This window comes from Coregonus clupeaformis, chromosome 29 (assembly GCF_020615455.1).
Source record: "Coregonus clupeaformis isolate EN_2021a chromosome 29, ASM2061545v1, whole genome shotgun sequence".
NCBI lineage: Eukaryota > Metazoa > Chordata > Actinopteri > Salmoniformes > Salmonidae > Coregonus > Coregonus clupeaformis.
The window spans coordinates 9,026,349-9,053,278 of record NC_059220.1 but is presented as its reverse complement, the minus strand read 5'-3'; the positions used below and the strand labels follow the sequence as shown (position 1 = coordinate 9,053,278).

Sequence of the window (26,930 nt, the reverse complement as noted above, 5' to 3'; positions counted from 1 at the left end):
CATCTGTACAAACAATAGTACGCAAGTATAAACACCATAGGACCACGCTGCCGTCATATCGCTCAGGAAGGAGACGCGTTCTGTCTCCTAGAGATGAACGTACTTTGGTGCGAAAAGTGCAAATCAATCCCAGAAAAACAGCAAAGGACCTTGTGAAGATGCTGAAGGAAGTATCTATATCCACAGTAAAACGAGTCCTATATCGACATAACCTGAAAGGCCACTCAGCAAGGAAGAAGCCACTGCTCCAAAACCGCCATAAAAAAGCCAGACTACGGTTTGCAACTGCACATGGGGACAAAGATTGTACTTTTTGGAGAAATGTCCTCTGGTCTGATGAAACAAAAATAGAACTGTTTGGCCATAATGACCATCGTTATGTTTGGAGGAAAAAGTGGGATGCTTGTAAGCCGAAGAACACCATCCCAACCGTGAAGCATAGGGGTGGCAGCATTATGCTGTGGGTCGCTTTGCTGCAGGAGGGACTGGTGCACTTCACAAAATAGATGGCATCATTTTATGTGGATATATTGAAGCAACATCTCAAGACATCAGTCAGGAAGTTAAAGCTTGGTCGCAAATGGGTCTTCCAAATGGACAATGACTACAAGCATACTTCCAAAGTTGTGGCAAAATGGCTTAAGGAAAACAAAGTCAAGGTATTGGAGTGGCCATCACAAAGCCCTGACCTCAATCCTATAGAAAATGTGTGGGCAGAACTGAAAAAGCATGTGCGAGCAAGGAGGCCTACAAACCTGACTCAGTTACACCAGCTCTGTCAGGAGGAATGGGCCAAAGTTCACCCAACTTATTGTGGGACGCTTGTGGAAGGCTACCCGAAACGTTTGACCCAAGTTAAACAATTTAAAGGCAATGCGACCAAATACTAATTGAGTGTATGTAAACTTCTGACCCACTGGGAATGTGATGAAAGAAATAAAAGCTGAAATAAATCATTCTCTCTATTATTATTCTGACATTTCACATTCTTAAAATAAAGTGGTGATCCTAACTGACCTAAAACAGGGAATTTTTACTAGGATTAAATGTCAGGAAAAACAGAGTTGAAATGTATTTGGCTAAGGTGTATGTAAACTTCCGACTTCAACTGTATAAAACATATTTGGTAGTAAGAGCTGGGCTGTAGATTATTATACAGTAAATTAATATTCCAGTTCCAGGTGATGAGATGTCTAAATGACATAAGGGTCATAGCTGCCTGCCTGATGTTGTGCATACCAACGTTCCCCAATAGTCACAGTGTGCATCCTATTGCAGAATATTCCCTATAGGCCCTGGTCAAAAGTAGTGCACTATAAAGGGAAGATGGTGCAATTTGGGATACAGGCACATACAGTGGGGGAAAAAAGTATTTAGTCAGCCACCAATTGTGCAAGTTCTCCCACTTAAAAAGATGAGAGAGGCCTGTAATTTTCATCATAGGTACACGTCAACTATGACAGACAAAATGAGATTTTTTTTCCAGAAAATCACATTGTAGGATTTCTTATGAATTTATTTGCAAATTATGGTGGAAATAAGTATATGGTCAATAACAAAAGTTTCTCAATACTTTGTTATATACCCTTTGTTGGCAATGACACAGGTCAAACATTTTCTGTAAGTCTTCACAAGGTTTTCACACACTGTTGCTGGTATTTTGGCCCATTCCTCCATGCAGATCTCCTCTAGAGCAGTGATGTTTTGGGGCTGTCGCTGGGCAACACGGACTTTCAACTCCCTCCAAAGATTTTCTATGGGGTTGAGATCTGGAGACTGGCTAGGCCACTCCAGGACCTTGAAATGCTTCTTACGAAGCCACTCCTTCGTTGCCCGGGCGGTGTGTTTGGGATCATTGTCATGCTGAAAGACCCAGCCATGTTTCATCTTCAATGCCCTTGCTGATGGAAGGAGGTTTTCACTCAAAATCTCACGATACATGGCCCCATTCATTCTTTCCTTTACACGGATCAGTCGTCCTGGTCCCTTTGCAGAAAAACAGCCCCAAAGCATGATGTTTCCACCCCCATGCTTCACAGTAGGTATGGTGTTCTTTGGATGCAACTCAGCATTCTTTGTCCTCCAAACACGACGAGTTGAGTTTTTACCAAAAAGTTATATTTTGGTTTCATCTGACCATATGACATTCTCCCAATCCTCTTCTGGATCATCCAAATGCACTCTAGCAAACTTCAGACGGGCCTGGACATGTACTGGCTTAAGCAGGGGGACACGTCTGGCACTGCAGGATTTGAGTCCCTGGCGGCGTAGTGTGTTGCTGATGGTAGGCTTTGTTACTTTGGTCCCAGCTCTCTGCAGGTCATTCACTAGGTCCCCCGTGTGGTTCTGGGATTTTTGCTCACCGTTCTTGTGATCATTTTGACCCCACGGGGTGAGATCTTGCGTGGAGCCCCAGATCGAGGGAGATTATCAGTGGTCTTGTATGTCTTCCATTTCCTAATAATTGCTCCCACAGTTGATTTCTTCAAACCAAGCTGCTTACCTATTGCAGATTCAGTCTTCCCAGCCTGGTGCAGGTCTACAATTTTGTTTCTGGTGTCCTTTGACAGCTCTTTGGTCTTGGCCATAGTGGAGTTTGGAGTGTGACTGTTTGAGGTTGTGGACAGGTGTCTTTTATACTGATAACAAGTTCAAACAGGTGCCATTAATACAGGTAACGAGTGGAGGACAGAGGAGCCTCTTAAAGAAGAAGTTACAGGTCTATGAGAGCCAGAAATCTTGCTTGTTTGTAGGTGACCAAATACTTATTTTCCACCATAATTTGCAAATAAATTCATAAAAAATCCTACAATGTGATTTTCTGGATTTTTTCTCTCTCAATTTGTCTGTCATAGTTGACGTGTACCTATGATGAAAATTACAGGCCTCTCTCATCTTTTTAAGTGGGAGAACTTGCACAATTGGTGGCTGACTAAATACTTTTTTTTCCCGACTGTACCTGGATCTGTCTGCAGTGAGGGACTCAGGCAGAGAGTTGGTGATGAACTGATTGATTAAAACTAATTTCTGTTCTGGTGAACCTTCGCTATTTACCAGACCACTGAGCAGAATGATTTGTGTTTTTATTATTATTATTAAATGCAGTGAGATACAGTGACATGGCACTTCTGTCTCTGAAATAGAGTGATAACAAACAGACTGAATGTTTGAAATGCAGCCAGCCACTAGTTATGGGTTGCAGTGCTGTTGTGTTTGGCCTGTTGGCAAAAATTACAGGTTAGGTTATACTACAAAATGTCTGAAACTTCTTCGGGAATGTAGAATTTTGTGTTAGCCTTTTAAATAATATTGTATTTTAAAATGTATTACATTTTAAAAACCATGATATGATGTTGTTGTTTTACATTAAAAAAAAAACATTTTAGTCATTTAGCAGACACTCTTATCCAGAGCGACTTACAGTTAGTGAGTGCATATATTTTTCATACTGGCCCCCCCGTGGGAATCGAACCCACAAACCTGGCGTTGCAAGCGCCATGCTCTACCAACTGAGCTACAGGAGATAGAGCTAAAAGGCAAAACTGTTTGATCATGTTGTTTATTTCCCCAGGTAACTACGGAGAGAGTGGGATGGAGGCCTTTAAGGAGCTGGCCTCTCAGGAGGGGCTGTGTATCGCCCATTCAGACAAGATCTACAGCAACGCCGGGGAGAAGCACTTCGACAGGCTGCTGAGGAAGCTGAGAGAACGCCTGCCCAAGGCCCGGGTGGTCGTCTGCTTCTGCGAGGGCATGACGGTCCGTGGGCTGCTCATGGCTATGAGACGACTTGGGGTGGCAGGGGAGTTCCTTCTCATCGGCAGGTAAAGCGTTGGTTCCCACAGAACTTTGATCATTGTACATGTTCGTTATCAGTCTCAGGAATGGGTTAAATGGAGTTATATCAACCTGGGGCCTTATGTTTCAAGCATCTCAGAGTGTTGATCTAGGATCAGTTTTGCCTTTTAGATCACAATTAATAAGATTATATGGACAGGGGGACGCTTGATACAGTAGGCCCCAGATCAGATCAATCTGAACAGAATTACATACAGTGCATTTGGAAAGTATTCAGACCCCTTGACTTTTTACACATTTTGTTACAGCCTTATTCTAAAATTGATTAAATTGTTTTTTCCCCCTCATCAATCTACACACAACACCCCATAATAACAAAGCAAAAACATTCTGAGGTCCTGAGCGCTCTGGAGCAGGTTTTCATCAAGGATTTCTCTGTACTTTGCTTCGTTCATCTTTCCCTCGATCCTGACTAGTCTCCCAGTCCCTGCCGCTGAAAAACATCCCACAGCATGATGCTGCCACCACCATGCTTCACCGTAGGGATGGTGCCAAGTTTCCTCCAGACATGACGCTTGGCATTCAGGCCAAATAGTTCAATCTTGGTTTCATCAGACCAGATAATCTTGTTTCTTATGGTCTGAGAGTCATTTAGGTGCTTTTTTGGCAAACTCCAAGCGGGCTGTCAGGTGCCTTTTACTGAGGAGTGGCTTCCGTCTGGCCACTCTACCATAAAGGCCTGATTGTGGTGTGCTGCAGAGATGGTTGTCCTTCTGGAAGGTTCTCCCATCTCCATAGAGGAACTCTGGAGCTCTATCAGAGTGACCATTGGGTTCTTGGTCACCTCAGTGACCAAGGCACTTCCTCCCCGATTGCTCAGCTCTAGGAAGAGTCTTAGTGGTTCCAAACTTCTTCCATTTAAGAATGACGGAGGCCACTGTGTTCTTGGGGACCTTCAAGTCTGCAGAAAATTTTTGGTACCCTTCCCCAGATCTGTGCCTTGACACAATCTTGTCTCAGAGCTCTACAGACAATTCCTTCGACCTCATGGCTTGGTTTTTGCTCTGACATGCACTGTCAACTGTGGAACCTTATACAGTTAGGGAAGTATTTGATCCCCTGCTGATTTTGTACGTTTGCCCACTGACAAAGAAATGATCAGTCTATAATTTTAATGGTAGGTTTATTTGAACAGTGAGAGACAGAAAAACAACAAAATAATCCAGAAAAACGCATGTCAAATATGTTATAAATTGATTTGCATTTTAATGAGGGAAATAAGTATTTGACCCCCTCTCAATCAGAAAGATTTCTGAATCACAGGTGTCTTTTATACAGGTAACGAGCTGAGATTAGGAGCACACTCTTAAAGGGAGTGCTCCTAATCTCAGCTTGTTACCTGTATAAAAGACACCTGTCCACAGAAGCAATCAATCAATCAGATTCCAAACTCTCCACCATGGCCAAGACCAAAGAGCTCTCAAAGGATGTCAGGAACAAGATTGTAGACCTACACAAGGCTGGAATGGGCTACAAGACCATCGCCAAGCAGCTTGGTGAGAAGGTGACAACAGTTGGTGCGATTATTCGCAAATGGAAGAAACACAAAATAACTGTCAATCTCCCTCGGCCTGGGGCTCCATGCAAGATCTCACCTCGTGGAGTTGCAATGATCATGAGAACGGTGAGGAATCAGCCCATAACTACACTGGAGGATCTTGTCAATGATCTCAAGGCAGCTGGGACCATAGCCACAAAGAAAACAATTAGTAACACACTACGCCGTGAAGGACTGAAATCCTGCAGCGCCCGCAAGGTCCCCCTGCTCAAGAAAGCACATATACATGCCCGTCTGAAGTTTACCAATGAACATCTGAATGATTCAGAGGAGAACTGTGTGAAAGTGTTGTGGTTAGATGAGACCAAAATCGAGCTCTATTGGCATCAACTCAACTCGCCGTGTTTGGAGGAGGAGGAATGCTGCCTATGACCCCAAGAACACCATCCCCACCGTCAAACATGGAGGTGGAAACATTATGCTTTGGGGGTGTTTTTCTGCTAAGGGGACAGGACAACTTCACCGCTTCAAAGGGACGATGGACGGGGCCATGTACCGTCAAATCTTGGGTGAGAACCTCCTTCCCTCAGCCAGGGCATTGAAAATGGGTCGTGGATGGGTATTCCAGCATGACAATGACCCAAAATAAATGGCCAAAGCAACAAAGGAGTGGCTCAAGAAGAAGCACATTAAGGTCCTGGAGTGGCCTAACCTGGTGGCCAACTACAAGAAACGTCTGACCTCTGTGATTGCCAACAAGGGTTTTGCCACCAAGTACTAAGTCATGTTTTGCAGAGGGGTCAAATACTTATTTCCCTCATTAAAATGCAAATCAATTTGTAACATTTTTATTCTGTCTCTCACTGTTCAAATAAACCTACCATTAAAATTATAGACTGATCATTTCTTTGTCAGTGGGCAAACATACAAAATCAGCAGGGGATCAAATACTTTTTTCCCTCACTGTATAGACAGGTGTGTGCCTTTCCAAATCATGTACAATCAATTCAATTTACCACAGGTGGACTCCAATCAAGTTGTATAAACATCTCAAGGATGATCAATGGAAACAGGATGCACCTGAGCTCAATTTCGAGTCTAAAAGCAAAGGGTCTGAATACTTATGTAAATAAGGTATTTCTGTTTTTTTCTATTTAATATATGTGCAAACATTTCTAACAACTTGTTTTTGATTTGTCATTATGAGGTATTGTGTGTAGATTGATGAGGATTTTTATTTATTTAATCAATTTTAGAATAAGGCTGTAAGGTAACAAAATGTGGAAAAAGTCAAGGAGTCTGAATACTTTCAGAACGCCCTGTATTTGCTGTTCTTACCTTACTCCATTTTGTGGAGTGATTGACCTCATTTTCATTATATGGAATAACAAAATTATTGCCATGACTCTTGAGGATTGTTCAAAATAATATGTTGCTGTTTGTCCCTTTGATATTTCGTACAAAGGCCCCCATGGTTTACTCAGAGTTTATACTGGAACACAATAATAATAATTATTATTCTAGTAGTAGTGGAGTTCCCTCTGAAAGAAGAAAGAAGCTTTGATTCACACTCACACTCATGAATAATGCATGGTTAGACAGTGAGTTCACTACCATTCTCACACTCTCTTTCTCTCTCTCTGACTCTCTCTCTCTCTCTCTCTCTGCTTTCTTTCTCTCTCTCCTCTCTCTCTCTCTCTCTCTCTCTCTCTCTCTCTCTCTCTCTCTCTCTCTCTGCTCTCTCTCTCGCTCTCTCTCTCAGTCTCTCTCTCTCTCTCTCTCGCTCTCTCTCTCTGTCTCTCTCTCTCTCTCTCTCTCTCTTTCTTTCTTTCTTTCTCTCTCTCTCTCTCTCTCTCTCTCTCTCTGCTCTCTCTCTCTGTGCTCTCTCTCTCTCTCTCTCTCTCGCTCTCTCTCTCTCTCTCTCTCTCTCTCTCTCTCTCTCTCTCTCTCTCTCTCTCTCTCTCTCTCTCTCTCTGTGTCTCTCTCCTGTCAGATCACAGGCAAACTGGGGAGGCTTGGGTAATATGGGACAGCTCTCTCTCCCCCTGTCAGATCACAGACTCACTTGGAGACTAGGGTAATGTGGGACATCACCTCCAGCACAGAGCTCAGTGGTGAGGACTACTGAGCATCAAAGCACATATCAGCTGGAAGACATTCCCTCACTGTAGCTATCCACTGAGGCGGGAGCTAGCTATCATGAAGACCTGACAGGAGTAGTGAAGCTCAAGCTAACAGCTCAAACTGCCCTGAATTAGCCTGGTCTCAGATGTTCTTATTTTTTTCAGTTGTAGTTTTTATTGTTTCCTTTCACAAGATAGCAATACAGTTTGACCATTCAGTCTAACCCTGGATAACGGTTTGGACAGTTCCTCATCAAAATACAGAAATATATTGTATAAACAAACAAAGTAAGTCGTGTAAATCTGATATATGGTGACAGTGAGGATATAAAACTCTCTGTAGTTGAGTTACGCAGCTTGTGATGTCTCTGTGGAGGATGAATAGGACATGGAATTGGTGTGGCTGTTTCTTTCTGGGTCAAGGAGACTAGCAACTGAAAAAATATTGTTTTGTAGAGCAGTGCAGTAAGTGAACACAGAGGCTGGTGTTGAACATCCATCCATCCTGGCCTGTGTGGAAGATTGGGTCCATCTAGATCAGTGGTATTCTGACCCCATTTGTTTCCCAAGAATAACTCACGACCCCACCCCACACCAAATCTAATGACACAACTTTAAAATGTCAATTTTTACATCAACAAATAACCTTAAATTCATTGCATTTTCATTTCTTGTCAAAATGAAAAGAAACCAGCAATGAATACATTTACTCAAATAAAATTGGCAACCTCACTGCAGTTACCTGGGGTCGTGACCCTGTCTTTGAATACCACTGATCTAGATGATGGAGGAGGCTGGTGACCATCCATCCATCCTGAGCTGTGTGAAGGATGAGCGGAAAGACTTGTTGGCAGGGTGGACCTCATTCATGCAGTGTATATACCACTTACCATTGCAGATGCTTTATTCCAAAGTACAGTAGAGTACAGTACAGTAGAGTAGAGTAGAGTAAAGTAGAGTAAAGTACAGTAAAGTACAGTAAAGTACAGTAAAGTACAGTAGAGTACAGTAGAGTACAGTAGAGTAAAGTCCAGTAGAGTAAAGTACAGTACAGTACAGTAAAGTACAGTAGAGTACAGTAGAGTACAGTAGAGTAAAGTACAGTAGAGTACACAGTGGCAATCTTTGCATGTAAATCTTGGTGGGACAAAAAAAAAAAATGTTTTAGATGCATGCCAGCAAAGTCACTACACAACACAACACAAAAAAATACATTAATTGCACTATAACGGTGACAAACGCTGCCCACAAACTGTTACGGCCTACATAAAGCTGTCCCAACAGCAGAGTCCCAACAGCAGTCCCAACACCTTACCACTGCTACACCTGGCTATCAGCGGAGCCTTGTCTGGCAGCGAAACAGTTCATTCATCCTCATTTACTGCCTTTTAAAAAAAACATAGCTGATATGGCTGACTTGCTTAAACAAATGTGGTTTCTGCTGACAATTGAGATGCACAAACTATTGCATAAGGGGACGACGAGCGGATAAGAGGCAACTCTACTGTACTCTACTGTAATAAATACAAATACAAATACAAATCCGTAATTTCGATTAAGACATTAATGAAAGAGCTAAGAACTATATGTTCAGCACTTTTGAAATGTACAGCGACAGAATTCAGAACATGGGCCGTTCTTACAGTGTTCTCCCTGTACACCAAGTCAGAACCATAGGATAAATAAAGGGGGCATATAAGCAGACAATGATAGCTCTTAAAATATTTGATGATGACATTCTCTAAAACAGGCTGTAGGCTACATGTGCACCACCAAGTCAGAACAGTAGGCTAAATTAAGAGGAGAAAAGGGACCAAATTATTAGGGTGAGACACATGGGCTACTAACAGCTTACTACACAACATACACTTAGTATTACTTTCTTAGCTACAGTATACATACAGTGGGGAGAACAAGTATTTGATACACTGCCGATTTTGCAGGTTTTCCTACTTACAAAGCATGTAGAGGTCTGTCATTTTTATCATAGGTACACTTCAACTGTGAGAGACGGAATCTAAAACAAAAATCCAGAAAATCACATTGTATGATTTTTAAGTAATTGATTTTCATTTTATTGCATGACATAAGTATTTGATACATCAGAAAAGCAGAACTTAATATTTGGTACAGAAACCTTTGTTTGCAATTACAGAGATCATACGTTTCCTGTAGGTCTTGACCAGGTTTGCACACACTGCAGCAGGGATTTTGGCCCACTCCTCCATACAGACCTTCTCCAGATCCTTCAGGTTTCGGGGGCTGTTGCTGGGCAATACGGACTTTCAGCTCCCTCCAAAGATGTTCTATTGGGTTCAGGTCTGGAGACTGGCTAGGCCACTCCAGGACCTTGAGATGCTTCTTACGGAGCCACTCCTTAGTTGCCCTGGCTGTGTGTTTCGGTCGTTGTCATGCTGGAAGACCCAGCCACGACCCATCTTCAATGCTCTTACTGAGGGAAGGAGGTTGTTGGCCAAGATCTCGCGATACATGGCCCCATCCATCCTCACCTCAATACGGTGCAGTCGTCCTGTCCTCTTTGCAGAAAAGCATCCCCAAAGAATGATGTTTCCACCTCCATGCTTCACGGTTGGGATGGTGTTCTTGGGGTTGTACTCATCCTTCTTCTTCCTCCAAATACGGCAAGTGGAGTTTAGACCAAAAAGCTATATTTCTGTCTCATCAGACCACATGACCTTCTCCCATTCTTCCTCTGGATCATCCAGGTGGTCATTGGCAAACTTCAGACGGGCCTGGACATGCACTGGCTTGAGCAGGGGGACCTTGCGTGCGCTGCAGGATTTTAATCCATGACGGCGTAGTGTGTTACAAATGGTTTTCTTTGAGACTGTGGTCCCAGCTCTCTTCAGGTCATTGACCAGGTCCTGCCGTGTAGTTCTGGGCTGATCCCTCACCTTCCTCATGATCATTGATGCCCCACGAGGTGAGATCTTGCATGGAGCCCCAGACCGAGGGTGATTGACCGTCATCTTGAACTTCTTCCATTTTCTAATAATTGCGCCAACAGTTGTTGCCTTCTCACCAAGCTGCTTGCCTATTGTCCTGTAGCCCATCCCAGCCTTGTGCAGGTCTACAATTTTATCCCTGATGTCCTTACACAGCTCTCTGGTCTTGGCCATTGTGGAGAGGTTGGAGTCTGTTTGATTGAGTGTGTGGACAGGTGTCTTTTATACAGGTAACGAGTTCAAACAGGTGCAGTTAATACAGGTAATGAGTGGAGAACAGGAGGGCTTCTTAAAGAAAAACTAACAGGTCTGTGAGAGCCGGAATTCTTACTGGTTGGTAGGTGATCAAATACTTATGTCATGCAATAAAATGCCAATTAATTACTTAAAAATCATACAATGTGATTTTCTGGATTTTTGTTTTAGATTCCGTCTCTCACAGTTAAAGTGTACCTATGATAAAAATTACAGACCTCTACATGCTTTGTAAGTAGGAAAACCTGCAAAATCTTCAGTGTATCAAATACTTTATACTTTATCAAATACTTCATTTATGCAGCAGCATACAATACATTTTTGGACTCACTGTTGTGCTGTGCTCACTTGAAGAGTGGGCAAATTTTGTCATGAATCTTTGTTATCAAAGTCTGGCATTCTCTGGATTTATGGGGCTTTCAAGACAACTGGGAACTCTGAAAAAAACAAGGTTGAATCATGATGTCAGTGATCTTCATGTCAGAGTTCTAGAATGAGGCCAGGGTTCCTGACATGGAATTCCGAGTTGGATGACCGTTCAAAAAGTATTTTCCCAGTCGGAGCTCGTTTTTTTATGAGTTCCCAGTTGTCTTGAACTCACTGGAGTCTGAGATTTCACAGTTCCGAGTTTCCAGTTGTTTCAACCTTTTCTGGCCCATGGTGTTGCGTGTGAATGTTTATCCTTTTAAGCTTGGAAAAGAGACCCTTAAATCCAGACTTGGACCACATACCCTCTCCACCGAATAGCAGGCAGGGGAAGCAAAATAGTGCTGATATCTTCCAAATCACTCATTATTGAATTTGTGATTTACAACTTGTTGTGTAATGTTTATGTCCAATGGCCAATGAGCACCGATATGTTTTATCTATAATTTCGCTTCATATGACAATGATTGAAAAGGATTTGTCAACGCGATTCATGATGATGACTGCTTGTCTAGCTTACTAGCTAAGATTTTGAAAGTGTGATGTTGATATGATCAGTCCAATCAAAGCTACGGTAGGTATAACTTGATTTGACGTCATTTTATCTGTGGCCAATGACCTTGAGCCTTCTTGGATGGGCACTTCTAATGTAACTCTATGGCAGCACCCAAGGGGGCTTGAACTTTCTAGCTCTCCCTGTAGATTTTGCGGTGACGTAGTGTCCCCATGAGTGATAGAACACTGAGCCAATCATGGCGCAACTAGAGAAGATTACTAACCCCTATGCTCTGTATTTTCCGGTGGCTGCCACTGATTTGTTCATACTATGGTTTGTATGATGACTTCTATGTGCTGACGTCAGAGCAGCAAGTTCTTGGCACAAGTGTGTGTGTAGTGCTGTGAAACAGATGGCTATATACTTGTAATGCTGCCATGCTGGAGGAGGGAGGAGGACATTCATTCAATTGTTTAATTTTTGTATGATTAGTATACTCCCCTGGCAAGACGGCAAGGAGTGTAGTTCTGAGTATTACAGATGTCGGATCTTAATTTGATCACTCTTTTGTTGCTGAGAATTTTCCTGCAAATGAGGAAATGCAAACTTGTAGTATATTTGAGTTTTAAAAAGGCTTCTAAAGTTTGTAATTTCCACTTTGAAATGTCAAACTTGATTTACCCTAACAAAAAAATGTATCAACCCCTACAAAAATTGCCATTCATTATAATCCACATAATAATTCACATTTCCTGTTGCTGCAGGATTATTTTCCTGCTGTAGCAAACTGGCTCAAATTTAAGATCCTACATCTGTATGATACTGATTCAACTGTCCTGTCCTCTATAGTGATGGCTGGGCAGACAGAAATTAGGTGGTGGAAGTCTTCGAGCAAGAGGCTGTGATGACGTTACTGTGATGTCATTGTGTCCTGGAGCGCACGCTCATCACTCCCCCCTAAACGATGACATGAGTACATGCAACACAGAGACTATATTCATTAACTTTACTTCTGATATTCTCTGAAATATTCTTTGTTTGGAACACAGCTTTGCTAGACAGAGAATCTCATAGGTTATATAGGCCCTGTCTTGCTGGCCACTATATAAGCCCCCTGCCACTTGGCAAGCTGTTTACTTGTACCAGAAGGTAAGAGTAGTAACACTCAGACTTCAGTTCTCTTTCTCTTGCAATTTTGTCGCACCATGCCTTCTGCTTTTGTTGTGACTCTTGAAGATGCTGTCTTGCCATCTCCCTCAGACTGTACGACTTGTGTCGTTTCTACAGGATGTAGGCAAACAAAATAAAAGGTAACCATTTGTCCCAGTCCCTGCCAGATTCATGCAAAACCGTTCTAAACATATTTTTTAGGATACCATTGAAACGCTCTAAAATACCATCCACTTAAGGGTGGTAAGGAGTAGTCCTAACATTAATGTTACTGTAATGTTACTGTAATGTTACTGTAATGTTACTGTAATGTTACTGTAATGTTACTGTGTCTCTCTCCACAGTGATGGCTGGGCAGACAGAGATGAGGTGGTTGAGGGCTATGAACAGGAGGCTGTGGGTGGGATCACTGTGAAGCTGCAGTCGGAGGAGGTCACTTCTTTTGATGACTACTTCCTGAAGCTCCGCCTCGACACCAACACCAGGAACCCGTGGTTCCCTGAGTTCTGGCAGTACAGGTTCCAGTGCCGCATCCCAGGGCACCCACTGGAGAACATGAACTACATGAAAAACTGCTCAGGTAGATATGATAGAGAATGATGATGGTTTCTTCAGAAGAGTTGATGACTTACATTGTAAACTAACATGAGATACTTGATGTTGTCTCTACTAATAACTACATCAAGATTTGTAGATATGTCATTTTGGTATTTTTGTCTCAAATGGCTAGAAGCTTCATGAAACTCGAACAAATAAATATTTCCTTTATTGCGCCTACTTTAGGGTGGAAGATTCTGTGCATCTAGCCATACAATAATATTATGTTTTGTTTTTTATTTCTGAAACATTCTCCTGGCCAACCAAAGATGATCTAGGTAAATTGAATTATCATGGCACATTTGATTCAATAATCAAGATTCATTGATTAGCTAAAGCTATATTGATCACATGAAACAATGCTCAGAAAGCATGTTTTCAAAATGTGTTTTTTTCCCACTTTTATATTCCTTTTGAGCTAGCTATATATTTACATTTTTAAACCAAACTTGTTGAGTCGGTTACCATTGCTTAGCAAATGCAGTCATGAATTCTATAGAAATTACTTATTTTTATAGACAAAAACAATTTAATTGAAGGTAAACGTAAATATAAACAATGCATGCAACAGTACAGGAAAACATTTTTGAATACTTAGCATGAATTTAAATGTCCTGTTCTCCTGGTCAATCAGCTGTTGATAATGCTTTTCATCTATATCCATCTTGTTTTGACAAGAAAGACTCCTCTTCCTCCTCATTTCACAAATCAAGCACTACGTTTCTTTACTTTCTTTTTATGAGAGGGATATTGATCATGTGTGATAATCAGAGACAGAGTTATAGTCCGCTGTTGAGTCACTTCTATTGTTTTTTTGTCTAGAGCTCCAAGATGGTGAGTGTGTATTTTATCTGAATGAACTCGTAAAGCACGTCACTCTGGCAATATACATAGAGGTCCACTGATAGAGTGTATTATCAAGAGAAAACTCTAGGATTTCATGGAGACCAAATCAGAGTCATTGAAACCCTGAAATTCAACCCTACCAATGTATATCTGTTGACCTCTACTATATAAAGCTATTGGGGTGTTTTTTATGCATTGCAGTGAGATCACAACAACTGGTTTCCCTCACACACTGTGTGTTCTCACACTCTGGTTTTGAGATTGCTGTATAAAACATAGCCCAATAACATTTGAAGCATTAGATGAGATGCCAACTAGCTAGTCTGCGTTGTAGAACCACATGCTGCATGTTCCTATATGGACCTTGGCCCAATAGGTTAAGACACCGTGGTGTTAGAATGGACGCCAGTGTGCACATACAGTACCCACACTAAGTAGAAGGTTTCAAGACAATACAAGATTTAGTAGTAGGATGAGGATGACGTGGGGACAAAGAAAGATGTTAAATTGTTCAGTTGGTAGAGCATGGCGCTTGCAACGCCAACATAGGGGGGGGGGGGGTCGTTTCCCGGGATCACCCATACGTGAAATGTATGCATGCGTGACTGTAAGTTGCTTTGGATAAAAGCGTCTGTAAAATGGCATATATTATTATTATTATTATCTTATATTAAACTAAACATGGTCAACAGCTGATATACGTGAAGAGTGAAATAGTAGTTATTGTCTGTATGCATGCAATGTAATACTTTATGAAGAGGGAAAAGTTATTGAAGTAAGTAAGGGTCAAACTCAAGGACTCATTATAGGTGGGGCACCACCAAGTACACCTTGTCTGAATATAACCCTCACTCTGCCTGCCACTATCCACCACAACCCTATCCAAGCCATCATTGGTGTTTTTGTTAGTACTTGTATCACTTAGTAAGCAGATTGATTAAAAAAAAAACAAGCCTGACTACAAACAAACACATCTGAATACCGAGCAATCATTGCAGAACTGTTTGATTCACAAATTGATATGAACACAATTGTTTATTTGATGCTTAATGTTGATCACTTTCTGTAGCGGATACTGTTATTAACGTTGAGATATTTTAGTATAAGATCAACAACGGTATGTCCTACTTATACTGCTTCTAGCTTGCTTAACGCTTGTTAATCCATTAGGGTGGCCCTGGACCAATCGTATATATTGTTCTCTTCAAATAGTAGACCTATTGTAAATCATCAAAGTGTTACCCTGCAGTCTCCATCTTTTAACATATGGCATAATACAGTTTCATTCACGAGCCCTGTATTTTTAGCAAACAAAGGATACAAATGGATCGAGGGAGGAAGGAATACATTCGAATAATATATTTTCTTCCTCTGTCAATTAATTATAATATCACCACATTATTTATACCTAATTGGAGGGCGACTTGCAAATACAAACGGTTGGTGGGTCCATGGTAACAGGAATTATTTAATGCCATAATATAATGCATGCCCTTTGATGCCCTAAACCACAGAACAGAACAGTACAGTACAGAACAGATAAGAACAGAACAGAACAGAACAGAAGAGAAGAGAACAGAAGAGAACAGAAGAGAACAGAACAGTACAGAACAGATAAGAACAGAAGAGAAGAGAACAGAACAGAAGAGAACAGAACAGTACAGAACAGAAGAGAACAGAACAGAAGAGAAGAGAAGAGAAGAGAAGAGAAGAGAAGAGAAGAGAACAGAACAGAACAGAACAGAAGAGAACAGAACAGAAGAGAACAGAACAGTACAGAACAGAAGAGAACAGAAGAGAACAGAACAGAACAGAAGAGAACAGAAGAGAACAGAACAGAAGAGAACAGAACAGAACAGAAGAGAACAGAACAGAAGAGAACAGAACAGAAGAGAACAGAACAGAACAGAAGAGAACAGAAGAGAACAGAAGAGAACAGAACAGAACAGAAGAGAAGAGAACAGAACAGAACAGAAGAGAACAGAAGAGAACAGAACAGAACAGAACAGAAGAGAACAGAACAGAACAGAACAGTACAGAACAGAAGAGAACAGAACAGAAGAGGACAGAAGAGGACAGAAGAGAACAGAAGAGAAGAGAAGAGAAGAGAAGAGAAGAGAAGAGAAGAGAAGAGAAGAGAAGAGAAGGGAAGAGAAGAGTGTGTCCTTCTGATGGCCAAAGCCCAGAATAATCAAAAGCTAATGGGGATCCAAATAAACAAATAAGCCCAATAATAATAATAAGCCCGTGTCTCTGGACACCCTATCATTCCTTTGTAATATGGCAGTTTATATTATGCTACAAAAATACATTTGATAAAATTAAAATAATGACAGAAAGCTCAAATATTTTCCCAAATGGTCTCAAATTATAGGCCTGATCACTCTGGACCAGAGCTTGTGTGTAATTATAGGCCTGATCACTCTGGACCAGAGCTTGTGTGTAATTATAGGCCTGATCACTCTGGACCAGAGCTTGTGTGTAATTTTAGTGGAGCTTTCCAACTGAAGGAGCTTTTCAAACTATAATTGTTTATTTCATATTCAGCTATGAATATCTATTGCACTTTGTATTGCATCGCGTTGTAGCATAATATAATCATTGTATAAGGGTTGCAGCATTGAAACATGTAGCACTTTCTTTCTTTAGATTACTTTGAGGAAAACAATCCATCCCCAATCTTAATTTCATGTTTTAATTGCATTCGGCAGGTTACGAAAGTCTGGAGGACAACTATGTCCAGGACAGTAAGATGGGGTTCGTCATCAATGCTATCTATGCCATGGCTCAAGGTCTGCATGACATGCACAGCCACCTCTGCCCCGGCCATGTGGGACTGTGTGAGGCCATGGAACCCATCGATGGAAGCCAGCTGTTGGAGTTCCTCCTGAGGACCTCCTTCACTGGGGTGTCTGGAGAAGACGTGTGGTTCGATGAGAATGGGGACACACCTGGCAGGTAGGTGTAGCCCAGGTGATTTGGAGGCACGCTCTCATGATGACATAGCGCTGCCATAAGACATAAAAACAGTGTGCCCCCCGGCTCAAGAGGGGATTTTCTCTTGATCTAATGGTTAAGAAGTTGGTACCTTGAGCGAGATGACCGCGCTAGAATCCGACCAGTACAGCTACTCTTTGTGTTCAACACAAATCCCTTGACAGAGACAATGCTGTTGCAAATGATTAGGGAGATGTTCCCAGAAGCTCATTATGGATCAATCCTACTGAAACATAACAAATACATGTACCTGTCAACTTTGAAAGAAGAGAAGCTCCTTCATATATTTATTTATCCCAAAGTCATTTTGGAGGGATAAAACAACATCTCATGGCACAATAAGGACTGTGAAATGACACACACACAAACACACACACACACACACACACACTCTATCACACTCTAACACACACAATCTAAACATACATTATTCTTTAGTTGTATTGTTTGTATTTCGTTGTATTTGAAATTTGTGTGACTGTCCTTGTCTATCAGTGTTTTGTTACTTTTCATGTTTTGTGTTTTTGTGTGGACCCCAGGAAGAACAGCTGCTGCTTCGGCAAAAGCTAATGGGGATCCGAATAAACCAATAAACCAACGTCCCCTGTCCATTAATATAATTTAATCTGTTGCTTTCCCTTTCACATTGAAAATACATGTATGTACACTTGAATCAAATGCAAGTTTCAGATGTTATATGTGCTAAGATATTCAATATGCGCTAAGATATTTTATATGTGCTAAGATATTTTATATGTGCTAAGATGTTTTATATGCGCTAAGATATTTTATATGTGCTAAGATATTTTATATGTGCTAAGATGTTTTATATGTGCTAAGATATTTTATATGCGCTAAGATATTTTATATGTGCTAAGATATTTTATATGTGCTAAGATATTTTATATGCGCTAAGATATTTTATATGCGCTAAGATATTTTATATGCGCTAAGATATTTTATATGTGCTAAGATATTTTATATGTGCTAAGCTTTGTCAACAACGATCTTCATCAGATCAACTTTCCCTCCTCTGTTAGGTATGAAATAATGAACCTACAGTATGTGGAGCCTGGTGCGTTCGACTACATCAACGTGGGTTCGTGGCACGAAGGTCAGCTCAGCATTGATGACTACATGATGCAGAAAAACCGCAGTGACATGGTCCGCTCCGTCTGCAGTGAGCCCTGCTCCAAGGGAGAGATCAAGGTGGGGGTCAATAGCACACACACACACACTGATGTTACTGATATTAGTTATTTATCCATTGACTTTCATTAACACTAGGACGCCCACTGGCGTTTGATTTTGTAATTAAAATAAATCTGCCATTGTGAAAGCTTGTGGTTGACACTCCACCACTACCCTGTTTATACTTCTACAGGCCCTGCAGATGAAGGGCCAATAGGAAGGGGAAGGAGGAGGGACTAGGGAGTGAACTGGGAGCGGCTATATGAGTTGGTGTAGCCTCTCTACTGTGTTGTCTCATCCTGTCTGTATTTGGTTTTTAATGATCTAATACATTCAATCACTCAATGTGTTTGATGGATACAGGTGATCAGGAAGGGAGAGGTGAGCTGTTGCTGGATCTGTACACCCTGTAAAGACAACGAGATTGTCCAGGATGAGTTCACCTGCAGGACCTGCGAGCTGGGCTGGTGGCCGGACCCCGAACTGGAAGGTACAGCCCTTCACTCTTCCATATCTACAGAATTGTGCCTGAATGGGTACAAACGAAAGGGTACAAAACAGTGCCATCATGCTATTGGTTTCTTTAAGAGTGTATACTGTTTGGTTTCAGCTTTTCTTGTCTTTGTAGAGGTGCCTACAGCAACATGTACACAGCTAATGAGGGCCAAAATACACCTGGTTCCAGAACATCAGAGGATTCTATGACATATATTATCTTATACTATTGTATATATCTTGTATATTATTACCTGACATTACAGTAGGCCTACAGCGTATTGTCTAATTGCAGTGAATATTTAGATGGAGTTCCTTGCTCATGTGTTTTACTCTGCCTTTCTGTTCAGCTGTATAATAGTATAATATTACAAGATCAGAGCAGATATCTTATTCCCAGGGGAGGCACCACCCCCCCAGAATATCTTATTCACAGAGGAGATATCTTATTCCCAGGGTAGGCACCACCCCCCCAGAATATCTTATTCACAGAGGATATATTTTATTCACAGGGGAGGCGCCATCCCCCAGGATAACTTATTCACAGAGGAGATGTCTTATTCACAGAGGAGATATCTTATTCACAGGGGAGGCGCCACCCCCCCAGGATATGTTATTCACAGAGGCAATATCTTATTCACAGGGGGGATATCTTATTCACAGGGGAGGCACCACCCCCCCAGGATATGTTATTCAAAGAGGAGATATCTTATTCACAGGGGAGATATCTTATTCACAGGGGAGGCACCATCCCCCCAGGATATCTTATTCACAAGGGAGATATGTTATTCACAGGGGAGATATCTTATTCACAGGGGAGGCGCCACCCCCCAGGATATCTTATTCAAAGAGGAGATATCTTATTCACAGGGGAGATATCTTATTCACAGGGGAGGCGCCACCCCCCAGGATATCTTATTCAAAGAGGAGATATCTTATTCACAGGGGAGATATCTTATTCACAGGGGAGATATCTTATTCACAGGGGAGATATCTTATTCACAGGGGAGGCGCCACCCCCCAGGATATCTTATTCACAGAGGAGATATCTTATTCACAGGGGAGATATCTTATTCACAGGGGAGATATCTTATTCACAGGGGAGATATCTTATTCACAGGGGAGGCACCATCCCCGCAGGATATCTTATTAACAGAGGAGATATCTTATTCACAGGGGAGATATCTTATTCACAGGGGAGGCACCATCCCCCCAGGGTATCTTATTCACAGGGGAGGCACCATCCCCCCAGGGGTATTACGCCCTTATTTTGAAGTTTAGTTCCCTAAAGCCTTCACAGCACATCACTTAATTTAAGTAAAACAGAGTTTATTCATCCATGATGGTTAGTAACAGCACTATATCACCACCTGTCCTATACTGCTGTCCTATTTTCACAAGTGTTCCCACGGCCCCAGAGCACCATTAATCATGTTCAACATGTTGCAGACATCCCTACTTCTGTCTTGCTGCTGCTGCTTACCTGTCCTACTTTCAAAGGGCTTTCAAGCTCTTCAAACATAACATGCTCTCCTTTAACTTCATTCACATTTCTTACTTTTAAGCCAGAGGCATTAGACATGAAACGACAACACTAACCCAAAAAATAATTGTCAAGAACTTTGTGTGAAAATAAACATTTTGTTTAGATAGCAATTATTTTAACTACCATAACACAAACTACTTAATTACCTTATGTGATTATTTTGTTTTTTCAGTTTGATGTTAAAATAAAATTGGTCAGTGAAATATTTGCCATCAGTTAGGTGTGTCAGTGAATGGATACTGTTGTGATGTTGGATGCTTGGACCAGTGGTATGCTGCAGTGATTTAATGAGTCCTGCTGCAGTCTTTCCCCCTCCCCTCCCATGGCTATGCTCTGTACTCCAGCCTGCCCCTCCCTCACCTCCCATGGCTATGCTCTGTACTCCAGCCTGCCCCTCCCTCCCCTCCCCATGGCTAGCTGTGCTGTGATTGGCTCTCCCTAAGTAGAGAAAGGGTTTATTTATAGTTGAGCTGAAAACCTACTTTAATACTTGGTGTGTTTTCAAACTGGAGGCAGCGGTCACACAGGTTCTTAGATGGTTGATTTGGTGAAAGTGAAATTATATAGGCTACCCATGTTTAATGAATAATATTCAACTGGGCAGCATTATAATTTCGACCCCCTATTGGTTTCCACCTTTGTGATTTTGGGTCGTTTTCTCAATATTGAATTATTAAGAAGTGTCAGGTAAGACATACAATGAAAGATATTGGACTAGGACCTAGGTTAAATCAACCAATCAACCCATCAACCCATCAACCAATCAACCCGTTAGCCTATTACATTATAGCCTTTGTCCTTTGTTTCCAGTGAAACCTCTTCAGAGAAAGGTCTCACACCTTTTCTCTTTATCCCCAGGTTGTGAGCCCATCACCTTGCGGTATCTGGAGTGGGGGAACCCAGAGTCCATCGTCCAGGTGGTGTTTGCCTGTCTGGGCATCCTAGTCACCTCCTTCGTCACCTTCATATTCGTCCTGTTCCGAGACACGCCCGTGGTCAAGTCCTCCAGCCGCGAGCTCTGCTACATCATCCTGGCTGGCATCTTCCTGGGATACATCTGCCCTTTCACCCTGATTGCCCGGCCCACCGTGGCCTCCTGCTACCTGCAGCGCCTCCTAGTGGGCCTCTCGGCCGCAATGTGCTACTCAGCGTTAGTCACCAAGACGAACCGCATCGCACGCATCCTGGCAGGCAGCAAGAAGAAGATCTGTACCAGGAAGCCACGGTTTATGAGCGCCTGGGCCCAGGTGATTATATAGACTTATTCCTTACTCTCTGTTTTTGTTTTCATCTGTTTGGTTTTGAATTTGGATGCGTCCGAAGTGGAACCCTATTCCCTACACAGTGCACTACCTTTGGCCAGGGCCTGCATAGGGCTCTGGTCAAAAGTAGAGTACTACAAGGAATAGAATGTTATTTCAGACGCACCTATTTTTTTTGTCTTTGGTGTGTCTGTGAGCTTGGAAAAACAGCATATAAGACCTGTCTTCTTCTTATTTTGTATAATCAGCTGGTGATCGCCGGCCTCCTAGTCAGTGTCCAGCTCAGCCTGGAGATTACTCTGATCATCCTGGAGCCGCCCATGCCTGTCAAGTCCTACCCCAGCATCAGGGAGGTGTACCTGATCTGCAACACCAGTACTCTGGGCATGGTGGCGCCGCTGGGCTACAATGGCCTGCTGATCCTGAGCTGCACCTACTACGCCTTCAAGACTCGCAACGTCCCGGCCAACTTCAACGAGGCCAAGTACATCGCCTTCACCATGTACACCACCTGCATCATCTGGCTGGCTTTCGTTCCCATCTACTTCGGCTCCAACTACAAGATCATCACCACGTCCTTCTCCGTGAGCCTGAGTGTCACCGTGGCGTTGAGCTGTATGTTCTCGCCCAAGATGTACATCATCCTCGCCAAGCCGGAGCGGAACGTTCGCAGCGCGTTCACCACCTCAGATGCCGTGCGCATGCACGTGGGCGACGGCAAGATCGCTTGCCGGAGCAACAGCCTGCTCAACATGTTCAAACGGAAGAAGAACTCGGAGAAGTAAGTTGATGTAATTCAGTCTTATCAGTCCTGGGTCCGTATTCACAAAGAGTATCAGAGTAGGAGTGCTGATCTATGATCAGTTTTGCCTTTTAGATCATAATGAATAAGATTACATGGACAGGCGGGACCTGATCCTAAATCAGCACTCGTACTCTGAGACGCTTTGTGAGTACAGACCTTTCTCCTGAGGTACCACTGGGATGCTGATTTTTTCTTACAGTAATTAACTCTCAGACTCTTTGTCCCAAATGTCACCCTACACCCTATATAGGCTAGTTCTCTACTTTTGACCAGGGCCCAAAGGTATTGCACTATGTAAGCAATATGGTGCCATTTGGGACACAGAGAGAGGATATTATACCAAATCCAGGTCAATGCTCAAATAAAAAAACACCTTAACATTTGATCTGTTGCTGAATATAATGAAACCCAGCATACCCATGAGTACTGAAGGATCACTGTCAGGATACATTGTACCACAGCATAAGGTTTTACAGTATATTGGAAATACATTCATCTGAAAATATATACAGTGAGGGAAAAAAGTATTTGATCCCCTGCTGATTTTGTACGTTTGCCCACTGACAAAGAAATGATCAGTCTATAATTTTAATGGTAGGTTTATTTGAACAGTGAGAGACAGAATAACAACAAAATAATCCAGAAAAACGCATGTCAAATATGTTATAAATTGATTTGCATTTTAGTGAGGGAAATAAGTATTTGACCCCCTCTCAATCAGAAAGATTTCTGGCTCCCAGGTGTCTTTTATACAGGTAACGAGCTGAGATTAGGAGCACACTCTTAAAGGGAGTGCTCCTAATCTCAGTTTGTTACCTGTATAAAAGACACCTGTCCACAGAAGCAATCAATCAATCAGATTCCAAACTCTCCACCATGGCCAAGACCAAAGAGCTCTCCAAGGATGTCAGGGACAAGATTGTAGACCTATAGAAGGCTGGAATGGGCTACAAGACCGTCGCCAAGCAGCTTGGTGAGAAGGTGACAACAGTTGGTGCGATTATTCGCAAATGGAGGAACACAAAATAACTGTCAATCTCCCTCGGCCTGGGGCTCCATGCAAGATCTCACCTCGTGGAGTTGCAATGATCATGAGAACGGTGAGGAATCAGCCCAGAACTACACGGGAGGATCTTGTCAATGATCACAAGGCAGCTGGGACCATAGTCACCAAGAAAACAATTGGTAACACACTACGCCGTGAAGGACTGAAATCCTGCAGCGCCCGCAAGGTCCCCCTGCTCAAGAAAGCACATATACAGGCCCGTCTGAAGTTTGCCAATGAACATCTGAATGATTCAGAGGAGAACTGGGTGAAAGTGTTGTGGTCAGATGAGACCAAAATGGAGCTCTTTGGCATCAACTCAACTCGCCGTGTTTGGAGGAGGAGGAATGTTGCCTATGACCCCAAGAACACCATCCCCACCGTCAAACATGGAGGTGGAAACATTATGCTTTGGGGGTGATTTGCTATGGGTACAGGACAACTTCACCGCATCAAAGGGATGATGGACGGGGCCATCTTCCCTCAGCCAGGGCATTGAAAATGGGTCGTGGATGGGTATTCCAGCATGACAATGACCCAAAACACACGGCCAAGGCAACAAAGGAGTGGCTCAAGAAGAAGCACATTAAGGTCCTGGAGTGGCCTAGCCAGTCTCCAGACCTTAATCCCATAGAAAATCTGTGGAGGGAGCTGAAGGTTCGAGTTGCCAAACGTCAGCCTCGAAACCTTAATGACTTGGAGAAGATCTGCAAAGAGGAGTGGGACAAAATCCCTCCTGAGATGTGTGCAAACCTGGTGGCCAACTACAAGAAAAGTCTGAACTCTGTAATTTCCAACAAGGGTTTTGCCACCAAGTACTAAGTCATGTCTTGCAGAGGGGTCAAATACTTATTTCCCTCATTAAAATGCAAATCAATTTATAACATTTTTGACATGCGTTTTTCTGGATTTTTTTGTTGTTATTCTGTCTGTCACTGTTCAAATAAACCTATCATTAAAATTATAGACTGATCATGTCTTTGTCAGTGGGCAAACGTACAAAATCAGCAGGGGATCAAATACTTTTTTCCCTCACTGTATAAAGATATACAATCCTCAGTAAGGTGTAGTTCAACCCAAAACGTCACCATCAACATAGAATTGATCTGATATGAACGTTCGTTTAAAAATAAAAATGTATTTTTACATGAACCAGAATTGCTGTTGTTGCCTTCACTTTTCTGAGTTCCTGTGAAATAGCTAACAGCCATCTTTATTCTGTTTATAGTTCTAATGGAAAGTCTGTGTCATGGTCTGAACCAGGTGCAAGACATCATCCTCCAAAAGGGGAGCACAATTGGCACAGACTGTCTGTGCACGTGAAGAGACAGGAAGCAGGATGCTCCAATCAGATGGCCGTCATCAGACCCTTAACTAGCACCTACCATAACACAGGAAGCAACATGGCCATGGAGTTCTCTGACCTCAGCACTAAGACTCTGTACAACGTAGCCGAGGAGGACGAGTGCGACCCAGTCAGATACAACCCTCCCCTTAGTCCCCACTTGATGGCCCACGGGCAGATAATACCCTCCATCGGTGGGCCGATGAAAGAGGTGGATGAGGTGGTTGAATATTATCCCCCTGTTGAGCATATGCCCCTGCCACAGAGCAGAGTGATCCCCCAGCAGAGGGTCATCACGGACCACCTACTGCTACAGCACAACAGGGATTTCATCATCTCTGAGCTCAATGATATGGACATGATCAGTCTGCCCAGCCCTGGCCCTATGGCTGGTGGTGGCGGTGGTGGTTTTGGGGGCCGGTCTGGGAGCGGTCATGGTAGGCCTGTGTACCACCAGGCTCATCTCATCCAGCAGCATGCAGTCCTTCCCCTGCAACTAGACCTCGGCCCCTTTGACGACGAGGAACCCACCTCCCCCCTAGAGATGGAAGAGGAGGAGGAGATTGAGGAGGAGGAGGAGATTGAGGAGGAGGAGGAGGAGGAGATTGAGGAGGAGGAGGAGGTAGAGGAGGAGAATGAGCAGTTTGGCCTCCTCCATGGATACATGTATGACAACGCCCTGATTCACGAAGAAGAAGAGGAGGGGACGACGTCGTTCCGATCAAATTAGCCGTGGAGGATTCTATGGCCCTGATGCCCCCCTCCCCGTTCCGTGATACAGTGAGCACGGGGAGTCCCTTCCACAACGCCTCACCCGTGGCCGAGTCCATATTGTGCACCCCTCCGAACTACGCCTCTGTCATTCTGAAGGACTACAAACAAAGCTCCTCAACGCTGTGAAGGAGTACTGTAAATATAGTCGAATAATATAGAGCCATTTTGTAGCTGATGACTTGTAGCATATCGTTTGTGTTCCATTTAATGACCAGTAAGAAATGGCAACAATGTCTTGAATAAGTTATTGAGTGACTGACTGGACTATATTGGTTTACTCATGAAATCTATGAGCAAAAGTGTTTGTGTTAACAGGGACAAAAGTGAGCAAAAACGCATACTTTTAAAAAGGTCTCATTGTTGTATAGTAAATATCATGGTTTAAAGACTGAAAGATTTAACCCATTGCAAAATGCATTTCTATGTTTATGCAAGAGGTGAAAAACTTTGAACTTGCTCTAGGCTTTGTGCTTATTAGGAAAACAAAAAGATAAGATAGTCTCTTTCATACCTATTGAAGTCATTTAAGTAGAAGTTATTAAGGGTACAATACAGTGTACATTTCACCATCATCAGGTATTACAATAATGATTGTGTTTGTTGCTTGTTTTCATTAAGGCAAACTTCCACCGCTTGAAATTAGGTGGTTTATCAATTATAATGCTATCAGACTATCCCCCCTGTAGTTCACACAAACATGTGTATAAATGATGTATGCGCTGTGTAGACCTGTGTTTTCTAATAGAATAATAACCTGTAAAATGTAAAATATTCTAGATGAATGTGTTTGACGTTTTTCTCATGTCAAGTGTGCATTATATTTTGAAAAAATAACGATTATTACCGCCTCTGTCCGCATCAGATACCGTCAGAATGAAGATATGATACTGATATAATAACTACTGTAAGAATGTAGAAAGCCAAACCAGAAGGATGTTCAAGTGCCATGTATCCTGAATGCTTCCATTTACAAAAAAAACAAAAAAACATTAAAAAATATCTCTAATTTCTATTGCAAGTCTACAGCTCTCTAAATCCATACTTGCAACAGTATCTATTTGAGTAATAAGGCCAGAGGGGGTGTGGTATATGGCCAATATACCACGGCTAAGGGCTATATCCAGGCACTCAGCGTATCGTCGCGCTTAAGAACAGCCTGTTCTTAAGCGTGACGCTACGCTGAGTGCCTGGATATAGCCCTTAGCCGTGGTATATTGGCCATATACCACAAACCCCTG

The 26,930-nt window shown here is 42.5% G+C and overlaps 1 pseudogene; it reads left to right on the top strand.

Annotated features, from left to right (window-relative positions):
- Window positions 1–26,810, top strand: part of LOC121544636 — a 31,593-nt pseudogene extending 4,783 nt beyond the window's left edge.
- Window positions 26,811–26,930: the final 120 nt, after the last annotated feature.